Source organism: Dasypus novemcinctus, chromosome 24, assembly GCF_030445035.2.
Source record: "Dasypus novemcinctus isolate mDasNov1 chromosome 24, mDasNov1.1.hap2, whole genome shotgun sequence".
In the NCBI taxonomy this organism is placed as follows: Eukaryota; Metazoa; Chordata; class Mammalia; order Cingulata; family Dasypodidae; genus Dasypus; species Dasypus novemcinctus.
The window spans coordinates 53,845,037-53,860,060 of NC_080696.1; positions in this window are offsets into that span (position 1 = coordinate 53,845,037).

Genomic DNA, 15,024 nt, shown 5'->3' on the forward strand with positions numbered 1-15,024 from the left:
AAGGTGGCCTTGGAGCTGAGGCCTGGAGGATGAGCGGAGCCATCTGGGCGAGAACCAGGCAGAGAGAGTTCTGGGCAGAAGGAACAGCAAGTGCAAAGGCCCTGAGGCAGGGTCCAGCTCGGCACGTTGGAGGAGCCTGAGGGAGGGGCTCTGGGTAGAGGAGTAAGCAAGTAGACCGGTGGGGAGGGGGTCACTCAGGGGCAGGGGCCCGACCCCAGGGGTCAGGGCAGGGGTGCCGATCTTGTTCTGAGCATGCCCGGGAGCTTGGCACATGGCGGGTGCACAGACAGGGCTCTCCCAGGGAGAATGGTTTGAGGGTGGTGGGGCGGGGCCTGCTGGGTGTGGGGACCCCTGGCTTTCAGAACGACAGGCAGGGAGGTGGGCTGCTCGGCCTGGGTCTGACAGTTCTCCTGCGTCCACCCCACCCTGGGCCCTGGAGCCTGTCATCGAGGCGGCCGCACCCCGGGGTTCCTGCTTGCTTCGAGCTCGACCCTGGCCCCCCGAAAGGATAGGATGGCGGGGCCGGCAAACCCTTTTCCGCTGTCCTTCTCCCAGCCACGCTGGGCGCCTCAACAGGGCCAAATCTGCTTTCGGGAGCTGGAAAGAAACTGGGGAGCACTGAGCATCCCCTTTGACAGACAGAGGAACTGGAGCCTGAAGGAAAGCTTTGTCCCAAGGCTTCCTGGCAGAGAACTGGTGGCAGCACCCAGGATGTCTCTGTCACAGCCCACGCCTCTCCCCACTTCCTCTGCTCCCCAGGGCTGGCTCCTTCCAGCGTGATTCTGGCCACAGTGGCAGGTGGTGTCTGGGCAGGGCCAGTGGGAAGGTCTGGGTCCCGTTTGGGACCAACAGGAAGAGCTAGCCAACAGTTGAGGTAGTGAGTTCCTCATCACCGGAGGTGTGCAAGCAGACTTAGGTGACACTCTTCGAGACGGGTACAGAGGGGTTTACACAATTGGAAGGCCTCTGTCACTTTTAGTTCTGTGATTTTCCAGGACCTGCTCCAGCCTCAGTTTCCCCAACTATGAAATGTTTTTCATAACAACCAGAGTGACCTTGCTAAAAGGCCAGCCTTGGTGATAAAATTCCCCTGCTTCTAGCTCCAGCCCTCACCATGGCCCACATGCCCTGCTGCCCCCTCTCGCCCCCCACCTCCCCGCCCTCTCGGCCACCTTCACGCGTACCTCCTCACTGTTCCTGGGGCCTTTGCAGACGCTGCTCCTTTGAAGAAGGGCAATGGTGACGAGTGCAGTGACGGTTCAGCACCAAGCCGAGTGCTTTCCACCGTTTAACCTCCCCACCAACCCCGTGCGGGAAGCAGCTTTAGGGAACCCGTTTTACAGATGAGGAAACCGAGTCTCAGAGATCCCAGCTCTCTCGCCTGAAGCCAAACGCTCCATGTCAGCAGAGAAGCCAAGCCGGGAACTCAGGGCACCTGAAGCTTCCCACCGTCTGTTTTCTCCTTTCCTCGAGTAACTCATTCTCTTCCTCAAAGTTTTGCTCAACAGTCTCCCCCTAACTGCCCTCCCAACCCTTCCACGGCCTCCCTGGGGCTCCCCCTTCTGCCCCCGTCACTCGGCCTGACAGTTACCTCGTTTTCTTTCTTCCTTCTTCTTTTTGTGAACAGCTTTATTGAAGTATAACAGACATATAGTGAGCTGCTCATACTCCACGGGCACGACTCGATGAGTTCTGACAGCTGCTTGCCCTCGTGAAACCACTGCCACAATCGAGAGGGAGAATTAGACATCACCCCCCAAAGTCTCCTCGAGTCCTTTTGTCGTCCGCCCCTCACGCCCCCACCTTCCCCACCGCCATCCCCAGACGACCACTGACCTGCTCTCTGTTGCTATCGATTAGTTTGCATTTTCTAGAACTTTCTGTCAGCGGAATCACATGGTATTTATTTTTCTTTGTCGGACTTTACTCCTTCACCACAATGACCTTGAGATTTGTCCATAGTGTTGCCGCCATGACCTTTTTTAATCTACCTGTCCCCTCCCCCATCAGACTATGGGCTCTGTGTGTCTGTCCCCCTCCTCCGTCAGCCCGTGTGCTCCATATATTTCCTCTCTCCTCCTCTGGACTCTGAACTCCGTGGAGCGAGCCTTGGTCATAGTTACCCCTACATCCCAGCACCCAGGGCTGGGCACACAGCAAGGGTATTAAACGTTGAGCGAGAGGACGGTGAGCGTGTGCTCCCAGGGCAGGAGAACCCGGAGACCGATTAAAAAAAAATAAAACAAAAAACACTGTCCCTGGGTTGTCCGAGGCCTGGTGGCCCCATCAGATGGGCACATCCGCTCACCCCGCGGCGGCCTCCATGGACCCGAGGCCCGGGTGGCACCGGTGCCGGGCGTGGGCCGAGGAGGCCTGCGGTGGTCCCAGGTTCTAGAACGGCACAGCCCACAGCTCCCGGCAGGCCGAGGAGCAGCGGGTGGGCAGGGGGGTGGCGGGAAAGGGGAAGTGGCCGCCCTGCTCTCCCCAAACCAGTCCAACTCCTTTGCGAGCTTTCTGGAAGCGCTTTGGGCGCTGAGTAAGGGGGAGTGGGAGGAGGCAGCCAAAGGAGGAGAAGGAGGGCAGGGATCCTTTAACGAGCGAATATTGCAGGGAATTTCCAGTTCGTGCCCCATCAGGCTGGGCAGGAACACTGTGGGATTACTCAGGCCGTTTCCAGGTACCAGCCTCGACTGCGAAGGCCTGGGGAGGCCCAGACTTCCAGGGCTCCGTCCCCGGCTGGAAAACCAGTCTGCCCGGGTCAGAAGCGGCGAGGACAGAGCGGCAGCCCAAGGCAGGGCCTGCTGCCGCAGCCGGTCTAAGCACGTGGCTTCCCGCGCAGGCGAGCTTCCTGCGGCTTCCCAGGCTGGGGAGCTGAGGCCGGGAGCTGCGCGGTTGGCTGAGATTGCCCTGGGGGGAGTTTAACCACCGGGGGTCACCTTGCATGATTGAGTGTCTTCTTCCAACAAGAACATTCTTTTGGCAAATACTTATGGCGGGTCTGCGGACCAGGCGCTTTGCATGAACCTAATCTCACATCTGGCCTCCGGGTGGGAAGCTCTTTGAGGGCAGGGACTGTTTTGTTGGATTTTGTTTCCTGGTTTGTGGAAACAAGGACTTTGGGTCAGACCAGTGTTTCCCCAAATTGGGTTCAGAAGGACACATGCTCTGGGAAGTTCACAGGAGTGACGTGGGGAAAGGGTTTCATGGCACAATAAATCTGGAAATCTCTGGGTTTAGCAACGTTGGCTGCAGAGCTTCTCAGAGACTTGGGCGTTCTGTGGGTCACCCTCTGGGGCATCTAAGGGCATTTGTCCACTGCTTTCCTGTGTTGAACATACTGAATTGGATGCCCCCTCCTCCAAGGAGCCTTCCCTCCATCTCTAGGTGGACCTGAGTCCCTCCTGTAAAGGCACCTGCCTGGAGCTCCCTTTGACCTCTTAATGTTGTCTCTCCTGGGTTTGTAACTATCTGTTTCCATCACTTGACTGTGAGCTTCTCCAGGGTGGGGCCAGATGTGATTCATCCTTTGGTTCTAGCACAGGGAACAGAATGGGTGGATAGAGAATTTAATGGGTGGAAGGATGAGTGATGATTTGATGGATGGGTGGATAGTTGAATGGATGATTTAATGGTTGGGTCCGTGGGTGGATGGAGGAGCAGACTGTTTACAGATGGATGAAATAGATAAACATACAGGCAAATGAAAGTGTAGATGAATCAATGAATAAAATGATGAGCAACTGACTTAATGGATGATGGAAGATGAATAAAGAAATTCATGGAAAAATGGATAGATGGATGATGGATAGTTGAATGAATAAGTGGATGCACGATTAACCCATTGTGGGATGGATGCTGTCCGGATAGGTGATTTCATTACTGAGAACTGTGATTTATTGATGGATGAATGAATAGATAAACATACATTAAATGAGCAAATAAATTAATGAATGAAATGATGAATTAATTAATAGATGGCTAGATGAATAAACACATAAAGGGATAAATGGGATTGATGCAATGAATGAGTGGATGGATGGCCGGCTGGCCAGTAAAGAGGTAGATGGATGGATGGATGGATGGATGGGTGGATGGATGGATGGGTGGATGGGTGGATGGGCGGGTGGATGGATGGATGGATGGATGGATGGATGGATGGGTGGATGGGTGGATGGATGGATGGATGGGTGGATGGGTGGATGGGTGGATGGATGGATGGATGGATGGATAGGTGCTGACTGGTTATCTGGTGACTGGCTGGTGAACAGGTAGATGGATGAATGAATGGATAGATAAATGACTGAGAAGATGGGTGGTTGGGTGAGTTGGTGAATGCAAACTCATAAGGCCTGAGGATCCCTGAGACCCTCCTTGATATTTGTCAAGTTTTTGGAGTTCGAAAGTTTAATGAAAGCTATTGACCCATTTTTCCATAAAATTGCAGAAAGACACAAAATGTCAGTTTCGTGGGGATGGTGGTCAGCGAGCTTAGGAGCCACCTACTGCCCTGGGTGAGGAAGCCTCGCGCAGCACAACTAGTTTCTTTCTACTCCAAGCCCTGGTGTTGGACAGGGACACAGGCCCAGAGGGGTGAAGGGCCTGGGATGGGGATAGGAAGTTCCCGATGGAAGGAACACACGTGTATTCATTTATTTACTGTACATTTTCTGCAACTTTTCTGGATGCCTGAGAGAAATCCCTGAGAGAGGACAAAGCTGCCCCTGCGTGATGGCACCTCCTTGGAGTAGACATCAGTCAGATTTTGTAGCTAATTATTGGCTGCATGACCTTGGGAATGATCACCTCTTTGGACTTCCTTTTCTTCACGTACAAAATGAAGAACCCCCATTGGGCTGTGAAAGTGTGACCAAGAGTGTAAAGCATCACGCCCAGCTCTCAGCCCACAGTGAGTGCCCAATAAATGTCATCTCTTCTTCTTAACATGATTGCATGGTTACTATTATTTTCTTGCCCTGGAGCTGTGGCAGAGATAGCCAAGGCCCTTAAAGAGGCCACGGTCTGGTTGGAGACAGACCAGTGCGGAGGGCTCCATTCAGCCCAGGGCGACGGGGGCTGTGCCAGGGGAACCCTGAGACGCCACGTTGAGGGCCAGTGGGCACTCAGCGTCCATTTATACTCTCTCCTTCCAGCTAGAGGTTACCGAGACTGGCACGCGAAGAGTGACGGTTCCAGCCTCCTTGGCAGTTTGGCTCTGTATGTTACCGAGGTCCCGCCATTCGCATGTCTTCCCGTGAGGGTCAGAAAATGGAGGCCATCTTGTTTTCGCCTTGGCTCTCTTCCTGCTGGGGAACGAGGTTGGGGTTGTGTTTTCTTGCAAGAATGTTGGTGCCTGGTTACCAGTTCTGGGGTCTAGAGATGGTGGTGGTGTAGCCTCCTACTCTGAGCCACTGCTCTGCTGGTGTTTTTTTTTTTGGATTGAACCCAGGACCTTGTAAGTGGGACGCCGGCGCTCCACTGCTGAGCCACATTGGCTCCTCCAAATTGTTTTTTTTGTTTGTTTCTCTTTTTTTTTTTTTTTTATTATTGACTTTGTAATAATATTACATTAAAAAAATATATATATGAGGTCCCATTCAACCCCACCACCCCCACCCCACCTCTCCCCCCCCAGCAACACTCATTCCCATCATCATGACACATCCATTGCATTTGGTAAGTACATCTTTGGGCACCTCTGCACCTCATGGTCAATGGTCCACATCATGGCCCACACTCTCCCCCATTCCATCCAGTGGGCCCTGGGAGGATTTACAATGTCCGGTGATTGCCCCTGAAGCACCATCCAGGGCAGCTCCTCTTGTTCATTTTAGTTTTTTCAGGAGGCACCGGGAACCGAACCAGGGACCTCCTGTGTGGGAAGCAGGTGCTCAACGGCCTGAGCCACATCCTCTCCCCCAGTGTGTTCTTTTTTTTTTCAAGATTTATTTAATTTGTTTCTCTCCCCTTCCTTCCCGCCTCCGCTGCCTGCTCTCTGTGTCCATTTGCTGTGTGTTCTTCTTTGTTTGCTTGCATTCTTGTCAGCGGCACCAGAAATTTGTCTCTTTTTGTTGCGTCATCTTGCTGCATCAGCTCTCTGTGTGTGCGGCACCACTCCTGGGCAGGCTGCGCTTTTTTCTGCATGGGGCAGCAATCCTTGCGGGGTGTATTCCTCGCACATGGGGCTCCCCTACGCGGGGGACACCCCTGCGTGGCACAGCACTCCTTGCGCGCATCAGCACTGCGCATGGGCCAGCTCATCACTCAGGCCAGGAGGCCCTGGGTTTTGAACCCTGGACCCGCCGTATGGTAGGCGGACGCCCTATCCGTTGAGCCTCATCCGCTCCCCCTGCTGTGTTCTGGAAGACAGCAGCAGCCCAGCGCCTCCTGACTGCTGGCAGCCCCCTGAAGGGCCAGTTCTGTGGTCTTGCTCTAGCTCTCCCAGCCCTCCCCGTGATTTTGTGAGTGCCCAATTCCCTGTTTTAAATCCCTTCTGCTTTAAATGCCTGGGGGGACTTCTGGTCCCTGCCAGTGTCACCTGACTCCCATCCGGAACCTCAGGGAGGACCCAAATGGACTAAGGATTCAGGGCAGGCTTTTGAAACCCGTGACATCTAAGCTGAGTCCGAAGGACACACGTGGAGGAGCCAGAGGTGGGGGTGGGTGAGGGGGACGCACTCCCAGCACGGCGGCACCCGGTGCCAGGCCCAGGGATGAGAAGAACATCTCGCTGGAGAAGTGAGAGTGGTTCGGGCTGGCCAAATAGCCAGGGCCCGGGGAAGGACCCTGGGCCGGCAGGGCTCTGGAGCCTGGCCGAGGCGTGCGGATTTCCTTCTGAAGGTGACAGGGAGCTTCATTCTGAGAGCGGCAGGGATGGTAAGTGTCACTCAGGCTGCTGTGGGAAGCTGGAGGTCAGGGCGAGGGAGTATCACTGCAGAGAGGCCAGGGAGGCGGCAGCGGCGGGCACTGGGGGAGACGTGATGGGAAGGACGGGACCCAGTGGGGGGTGGATAAGAGGCAGAGGCAAGGGGGGGCAGGGGCGTTGAGGAGGATGGCTGCCAGGCCCGGGTGACCAAGTGGGCTGGACGGGGGCTGTTAAGGATGAAGCTCAGGCTTCTCGCTTTGGCCATGAGGTTTATGGGGAAATTGGGGCAGAGGAGCAGTTTGTGGGGGGGTGGGGGAAGTGGCTGAGTGGGATCCTGGGGGCCATCCAGGGGGAGGTGTCTGGGAAGCTCGTGGACCTGAGGTTGAGAAGATGAAGTGCCAGGGCTGAGCTAACAAAGTGGGTGGGCTGGGGGGACCCTGGGAAGGTGGAGATGCCCAGGGAGTGAGTGGAATATTCATTCAACAAACACAGCAGTCACGCCTGAGATGGCTCTTACCTCTTTAGGTCTGAGTCCCCAGCGTGTGGCCTAGAGCCCAGTTAAATGGACCGGAAGGGAGCTCGGGGGAGGCCCGGCAGCCTTGAGGATGGGCTGGGTTCTAGCCGGAGAGAGGGGCCGAGGCCCGAGGTCCAGCTGCCCCGGGGGCTTGCGGGGCCGGGGCATTTCCCGCACGGAGCGCAGGTTTGCTCATCCCAAGCAGGGCCCCGAGGCGACCTGGTCAAGATTCAAAGTGGCGTTTATTGGAAGCCCGTCGCCTGGGGCCTGGGGTGACGGGAAAGGGTGAGAACGGCTGCTGAGGGCGGGGTTTTGGGGGTGACCCGGGGCACCGAGGGGTCACCCACTTCTGACGCTGCAGGAACCTGGGAGGGGAGAGAAGAATTTGGACCTGCCTGCAAATGCACGGCGGCTGTGTCCTTGCGGGAGGGAAGAGCCCCAGAGGCAGTGGGAGGGCGGGGGAGGGCCGGGAGGGGCTCAGCCCCGGTGGGGAGGGGCACCCACCAGCAAGAACCTTCCCCACGGGCCCAGCTGCTGGGTCCTGGCCCCCGTCCCTGCCAGCAGATCCTGACTCGGGACCCGGCTGGGATTGCCCTCAACAGAGGCTGCAAATTGGCTGAACCTGGCGCTCTGGCGGGTTTTGTTCAGCTCACAACAAGTTTTCAAATGAATGGAGCCAATATTTAAAAATCTGAAGACATTACATAGACATCTACGTTCCCCGTTCCCCTTGAAACCCCAGAAGATCTTGCTGTGCTGGGCCCCCATTCCCCAGGGACCTCACTCAGCTAGAGCTGAGGAGCAGCTGCTGTTCAGGCAGGGCAGGTGCCCCAGTCCCCACCACTCCCTCTTGTCTCTCTGAACCTGAGCCTAAGGAATAGGAACTATTTATCTTCTTGCCGGTCAAATTAAAATTCCTGCCTGGCTCCCGGGGCGGGGGTGGGGCTGCGTCTTCCACCCTTGAGCCCCAGCCTGTCTCTTTCCTCCCAAACTACCAAGACCTCGAGCTGGTTCCAGCCCTGGGCCTGCCCCTTCCCTGCCACCTCGGCTCGGTGTGGGCTCCTCAGGGTCACCCCTGGCCTTCCCCTGCCTCACAGGCCCAGTACCATGCTCCAGGGGGTGGGAGATGGCCCAAGGGAGACAGCCCCGCATCTGCTCCCAGATGGGGCAGCTGGGCCGAGCAGCGCTCCCAGCGGCTCATCCCCGGGGCACGCAGGGCCAGCGCTGCCCTGGTGCAGGCTGGAACGTGGTGTGTGTCCAGGCCTGCTAGCCTAGAAATCACAAAAATGGCTTTTCTGAGCTGCAAACGCACTGGCCGGGAGAGGAAAGGAGGAGAGAGAGAGAGAGGTGGATGCTCTAGCAGGAAGTATGCCAAGTAGAGAGGCAAAAAGACCTGAATTCACACCCTTCGTTGCTGTGTGGCCTTGGGCAAGTCACCTCACCCCTCTGAGCCTGAGTTTCCTCCGGCTTCAGATGGAGCCTCGTGGGGTCCCCAGCGCACGTCTCCTGGGCAGAATCGGTGGGAATGCGGCTGATGTGGAGACCAGACCCCAGAGGCTGAAAGACGAGAGGAAAAGCCACAGCCATTGGGGCCAGACTCACCTGCCACTTGTGCCGGTGTGGCCCCGGGCGGGTCACTTCTCCATCTGGTCCTGGAACAAAGGTCATTCTAAGCTGGGCCCCAACTACTTCACCAAGTTTTTCTAAGAGAAAAGAACTTATTCACTCAACAAATATTTATCAAGCACTTCCCTTGTCAGGCGCGGGGGACACAGTGGGACTCGGGGCAGCCAAAGATCTCTGTCCCCACGAAGTTTGCACTTTTGTGGACAAGGAGGTAAGAAACAGAATAAAGAAGTGAAGGAGTATGTTACAGCTGCAGGGATCAGTGGCTACAGGCAGGAGCGGGGGAGCCGGGGAGGGGCGCAGATTTAAACGGGGGCTGGGGGCGGCCTGCCTGCGCAGGTGACAGCTGAGCAGAGCTCAGGAGAAGGAGGCAGCCATGGGCGGGCCGAGAATGCGCCAGGCCGCTGGAACAGCAGGTGCAAAGGCCCTGAGGTGGAGGGGCGGCTGGTGTGTTGTTGGAAGAGCACAGAGGCCCGGGTGGCCGGAGGGGGTGGGCGAGGGGGCCGGAGGGGGCAGGTGAGGGCGGAGGGTGATGGGCAGGTGAGGGCTCTAGTTCTGCGGGAGGTGGGAGCCATGGAGGGTTATGTGCCGAGGATGGGTAGGATCTGACTTGGGCTTCCCTGGGGTCCCTCTGGCTGCCAGTGGAGAATGCTCTGTAGAGGCCAGGATGGCAGTGGAGGGCACGGAGGGGCGACGGCCGCAGTAGTTGACCCTCTGTTTAGGGACCACATTCCTTCCCCCTTTAAAGCCTCCCTGGGACAAGTCCTCAGCATGTCTTCCAAGGCCCTGATCACTGGCGCTCACCTCCTGGCCCCTCCCCCTCCCCCAGCCTGACTGTGTCTGCTCCCCCCACTGCTCCGTGCGCCGCCCCTCCTTCGACCTTCCTGTCCTTCCTTTTTTGTGACCCGGATCACGTGTCGCTTGGCCTCCATCTTGGAGTTGCGAGAGTGAAAGGGAGACAGAAAAGCCTGACCCAGGAGGCTGTAGCCTACACGTGCCTGCTGTGTGACCTTGGGCAGGTCCCAGGCCCTCTCTGGGCCCTGGCTTTTCTGCGCTGTAGAATGGGGAGGACCGTGAACCTCCTCTCAGATGGTTCGGGCAATGGCAGCTGGGAACCCGAAGGCTCTCATGCCTGCAGAGGTGATGTGCTCCGGGCGTGAGCTGAAGCCGGGGGCGGCTCGTGGCTGGGGTGCCCCCAGCAGCCCCCGCCTCTCCTCTCAGACCTTCTGGAGTTACCCCAGAACCTGCGGGGTGTCCAGCCCCGGCTCTGCGCCTGGCCGGGGACAGAGGTGGTGAGTGCAGGGCTGAGTGTGGGCTTCAGAGCCAGGCGGCCTGGGTTCAAATTCCAGCGCTGCCATTCACTCGTCCCCGGAGCCGGGCAAATTACTTAACCCCGTGGGGCCTCAATTTCCCCATCCGTGAAATGGGGAGAAGAGCAGTATTCACCTCTTGGGTAAATAATACCCTCCGTGCCTGGAATAACTGGCTTATCAGAGCAGCCGCTCTTATCAGTTCTGCTACTTTCTGTCTGGGAGACGGAGTGATAATTTTGCCATGCTCACAGAGTTGCTGCGAGGATTAAGTGAGTCTGACACGGGTAAGCAGTGACTGGTACAGAGTACACACAGAGATTTGTTTTCAAGATTTCAGGAGGCAGAATTTATTTAATTGAAGACTGATTTATAAACAGTCCCTATGAAATCATGTGTCCCTCCCGTCAAACAAATGCCCAGGTAGCCCATGTGACTTCACGCAACTTAACATAAACAAGGTGAGGAAGAAAATTCCTGACCTCAGGGCAATCCCTGCACCTCTACAGGGCAATGAAAACTGTATTTCCTGCTAATGATCTATGTGATCATTATTAACCCTTGAGATTTTGTGGCTGGGTGACTTTGGTCAAGTCCCTTCTCTTCTTAGACCCTCGGTCTCTTCTTCCCTGAGGTGGATGTAATAATTTTCTCCCTTGCTCTGTTTAGCTCAGAGGATCACGGTTTGGCTTAAACCCATCGTGGCTCCCTTTTCTTAAGTGCCTCCTGGAAGGAAAGAAACATGTACACATCTGGCCTCTCTCCTCCCTGCTGGGAGGGGGGCGGTGCTGCGTGTTTCTCAGGAGAGGGCCGTGAGGCTGGGGAGCTGGCTGGGGGTGCGGGGCCCAGAGAGGGAAGGAAGTGGGGGACTGGGCAGGCTGGGCTGACGCAGCTGTGATGTCAGGAGCAAGCCACAGGCAGCTGGCCCGGTGCGCAGAGAAGGGAGCGCTCCCGCCGCCCTGGCCCGGCGCCTCCTGCCACCCCCTTAACCCTTCCCGGGCTCCCTTTCCCAGACAGCCAGCCCCCGGGCCTGGCCTTGCCCGCAAGATTCCCAGATTTCACAAGCGGGGCTGGCGCTGAATCATGTACAGTAAGTCCAGGGGGAGAAACTCCCTGCCGCCCGGGACGAGGCAGCGCCAGGCCTGCCCTCCCGCCCGACGCCCCGGTGGCCGCCAGGGTGCGGGGCTGGGGCCGGCCTGCAGCACGTGCCGCTGGGGGGCTGTGCCCGGAATCGGGGGGCGGGGTTGGGGTCGGGGAGGGTTTGGGGGCCGGCGTGGCCTCGGGTTCAAGTCGCTCCACCTCTCTGGAAATGGGGCTCGTGGCAGGCCTGACATGGCGGGGCCACCGCAGGGGTGGCACGAAGACACGTGTGCACGGGGCGCGGCCCAGCCAGCAGCACACAGCTGGGGGGAGGCTCCTGGCGCCTGCGGACCTGGATGAGCCACCCAGTACTTGGACCTCCACGGCCATGCTTCAAGCTATTGTCTTTTAAAAACGTCCTCGTTCAACAAGCATTTATTGAGCGCCACGGACTCTGGGTGCCCCGTGGAGTCCCGGGGATAGAACAGTGAGCACAACAGAAAACAGCTCTGTTCTGATGGAGGCCTCGTTCTTGGGGGGGCGGAAATCCGAGATGACGTCAGGGAGGGGTCAGGGCTCGAAGGAGATAAAGCAGGGGTGGGGGCGGTAGGGGGGAAGCTGGCGGGGGGGTGATGGGGGTGCGGGCTGGGCCAGGCGCAGCTGGGGGGAGCCCTCCCTGGGGCCCCCGCCTTCTGCTCTCCACAGCTCGGGGTGTCGGCATTTGCTTCCCAGAACCCCAGGGCTCTTACCTGTGCGTGGGTGATGGGAGGAGGACGGGGCTCTGGCCGCAGCAGTCACTCCACCCCGAGACTGACCGCTGGGAGAGGTTAACGATTCAGGGGGCCCTGGGGACCAGGTGCATGTCCGCAGCTGGCTCGTGAGCTTGGACGTTGGTGGGAGGGGGGAGAAGGTCAAGGTCCAGAGGCCATGAGAGAGAGAAATAGGGAGGGGTGGGCTGCCGGGGGGCCTGGGCCAGGAGAGGTGGAGATGGTTCTGGGGTCCAAGGGAGAGGGGGCAACAGGAGGCCTGATCGACATCCCCTCACGTGGTCTTAAGCCGTGTATGCATTTCTGGACAAGTCCTCCACTGCTTCCTGTGGGACACAGAGGCCGGGCTGGCAGACGGTGTGGGTGGCAGTGGCCTGACATGTCACACTGAGGTGGCCAGAAAAGGAGCTGGTCAGATGGCCCCATGTCCGCACAGGTGGGCTAGAAGGAAGGTTCTCGTGCCCGTTGTACAGACAAAGAAATGGAGACCCTGAGCGTAGAGGGGTGGGGCCAGGTCCCAGCCGGGGAGTGGGATTCGAACCCAGGCCTGGGTAGCTTGTGATGACTCGTAGCCCCAGGCCTGCCTGGTGCTGGGCGCCTTGGGGCCAGATGTTTGCTGGGTCCTGGCGCATCTGGAAAGGAGCGGGCCTGAGGTATGACTCGGGCTGGGGCCCCCTCCTCCCTCTCCCCCTATGCCGGGGGTAATTACCAGCCTGGGTTAATGGCACCCACTTCCTGCCACCTTTCATCAAGGCTCCCGGAGCTGCCGGGCAGTAATTAGCCCTCACAGCACCCCCTCTGAAGTCCACACTGGAGGCAGACGTGTTATTAAACCCATTTTTTTTAATAGACGGGTAAACTGAGGCAAAGCCCATTGAGACCTGGGAATCTGGAGTCAGGATTCCCAGCAGAGGGCTCACCCCCAGATGCTGCTCACCCTTCTAGAACTCTGGAAGGCCCCGGACACTCTCTGCTCCCACCCTCTCCCCTCTCTGAAGAGCAGGAACTGGAATCTGACTCTGCGGTGTGACCTTGGGCAAGTCACTGCTCTTCTCTGGGCCTCAGTTTCCTCCTAGGGTCGCCCTGAGCAATAAGCATGGATCCTGCCTCTGGCCATCTCCTCTCCCCCGCTCCTTGCTCTGGCCACCCTGGCCTCCTCTCTGACCACCAAGCTACTTCCTACCTCAGGGCCACTGCACTTGCAGGGCCACCTGCCCGGGACTTCCTTCCCTCTGATCTCCCCGTGGGTGGCTTCTTTCTCATCCTTCTCAGCTCCACTGTGCCTTCCTCCGTGTAGAGTCCCTGCCACTCGACCCTTTGCCCAGTTTTATTTTTCTGAAAGCACTCATGAAGGTGTCTATTTGTCTTACTGATTTCATTCCCTGTCAGTTCCACGAGGACGTGATTTTTTGGTCCAAATCCATGGCTGTGTCCGCAGAGTCCAGTACAGCACTGGGCACACAGGAGACACTTAAGAAACAAGTGCTTCCTCCACCTATTTCCTTGCCGGCTCCAAGGTCTGCTATTCACTGGCTGTGTGACCTCGGGGACTGCGTTTCACCTCTCTGGTCCTCTGTCTTCCCGTGTAGACCAGGGATGGACTGGGGACGATTCTCTTGAAGGACTCGGGTAGCTTTGAGGTTCGCAGAACGTGAGCCTCATTATCTCCCCAGGCAGTGGGAATTGAGAGCAAGCAGGCAGGCTGGGGGAGACCAGACTCCCCCCCGAGGCGGACGCCCGTTTTCCCGATTTTCTCTCTCTTCCCTCTTAGTTTTCGGGGTCATGGACTTGCTCTGGGCAGATCCTCTCAACCACCCGCCCCCTCCTTTGGCACATCTGTCAGCGCCTTGAGGGGAAAGAATCTGGAAAGTGGAGGAAGGAAAAGAAAAGAAAGCAGGGTGCGAGGGACGGTTCCCACACCTGTGTAAATAATTTGTCACCTTAAGCCTCGTCAAGTAGGCTCACCTTCAATGCCCGCTTCTCGGGCTTGTTTTCCTTGGCAAGGCCCCACGGGAGTGGAATTTCGGCCCAAGGGAGCCCAATTGTCATCTTCTAAGCGTGTTCCCAGGCTGGGGGCCGGGTGACGCTCTGGCTGACTCTCCACTTCCGTCCCCAGAAGTACCGGAAGGTTCCTGGGATTTCGGGAGCAGCCGCCAGTTCTGGCAGCTGTCCCAGAATTCTGGAATGTTGGAATTCAAATGGCCTCTTTCCCATTTTCTAGAGAAGGAACCGGAGGCCCAGAGAGGAGAAGGGGTGGGCCTGCGGTCGCACAGCATGCTGGGACGAGCTAGAGCCTGGCGGGAGAAGAGGAGGCAGGAAGTTCCCGGGCAGGTCAGAGTCCATCCCCCGTGGTCAGGGAAGAGCCGGTTTCCCACTGAAGAAGCTTCTCTTCCCCAGTCTCGGTATGGGCGGGGGGGGGGGGGGGGGGGGGGGGGGTCCAGGTCTCTGGCTGCAGGGGGACACACAGCCAGGTCTTGCTCCTGTGATTGGTCCAGGGATGGGCATGTGACTAAGCCTGCTCCCTGACTGGTCCTGGGACTTTGGCTGCCGGGAATTATTTGTGAAGGCGTCACAATGTTTCCATTGGGCTGAAAGTGAGTAAGCAAAAGCCTGGAGCAACAGGCGGCGCCGCAGGGAAAAGCCTGCCTGGAAGAGAACCAACACAGAGCAGGACACGGGTTGAACTCCTGGGTCCAGCCATACCTGAACCTAGTTGGACTTTTTAGTTTTTAGGAGTCTCTACATTTCCCCTTTTTGGCTGAAGCCGGTTTGGGCTGGTTTTCTATCACTTGCACATCAAAGGTTCTGACTGACCCAGGGTAAGAGGAGGAGGGAAGAGATTCCAAGCAGAGGAAAGAGCAACAA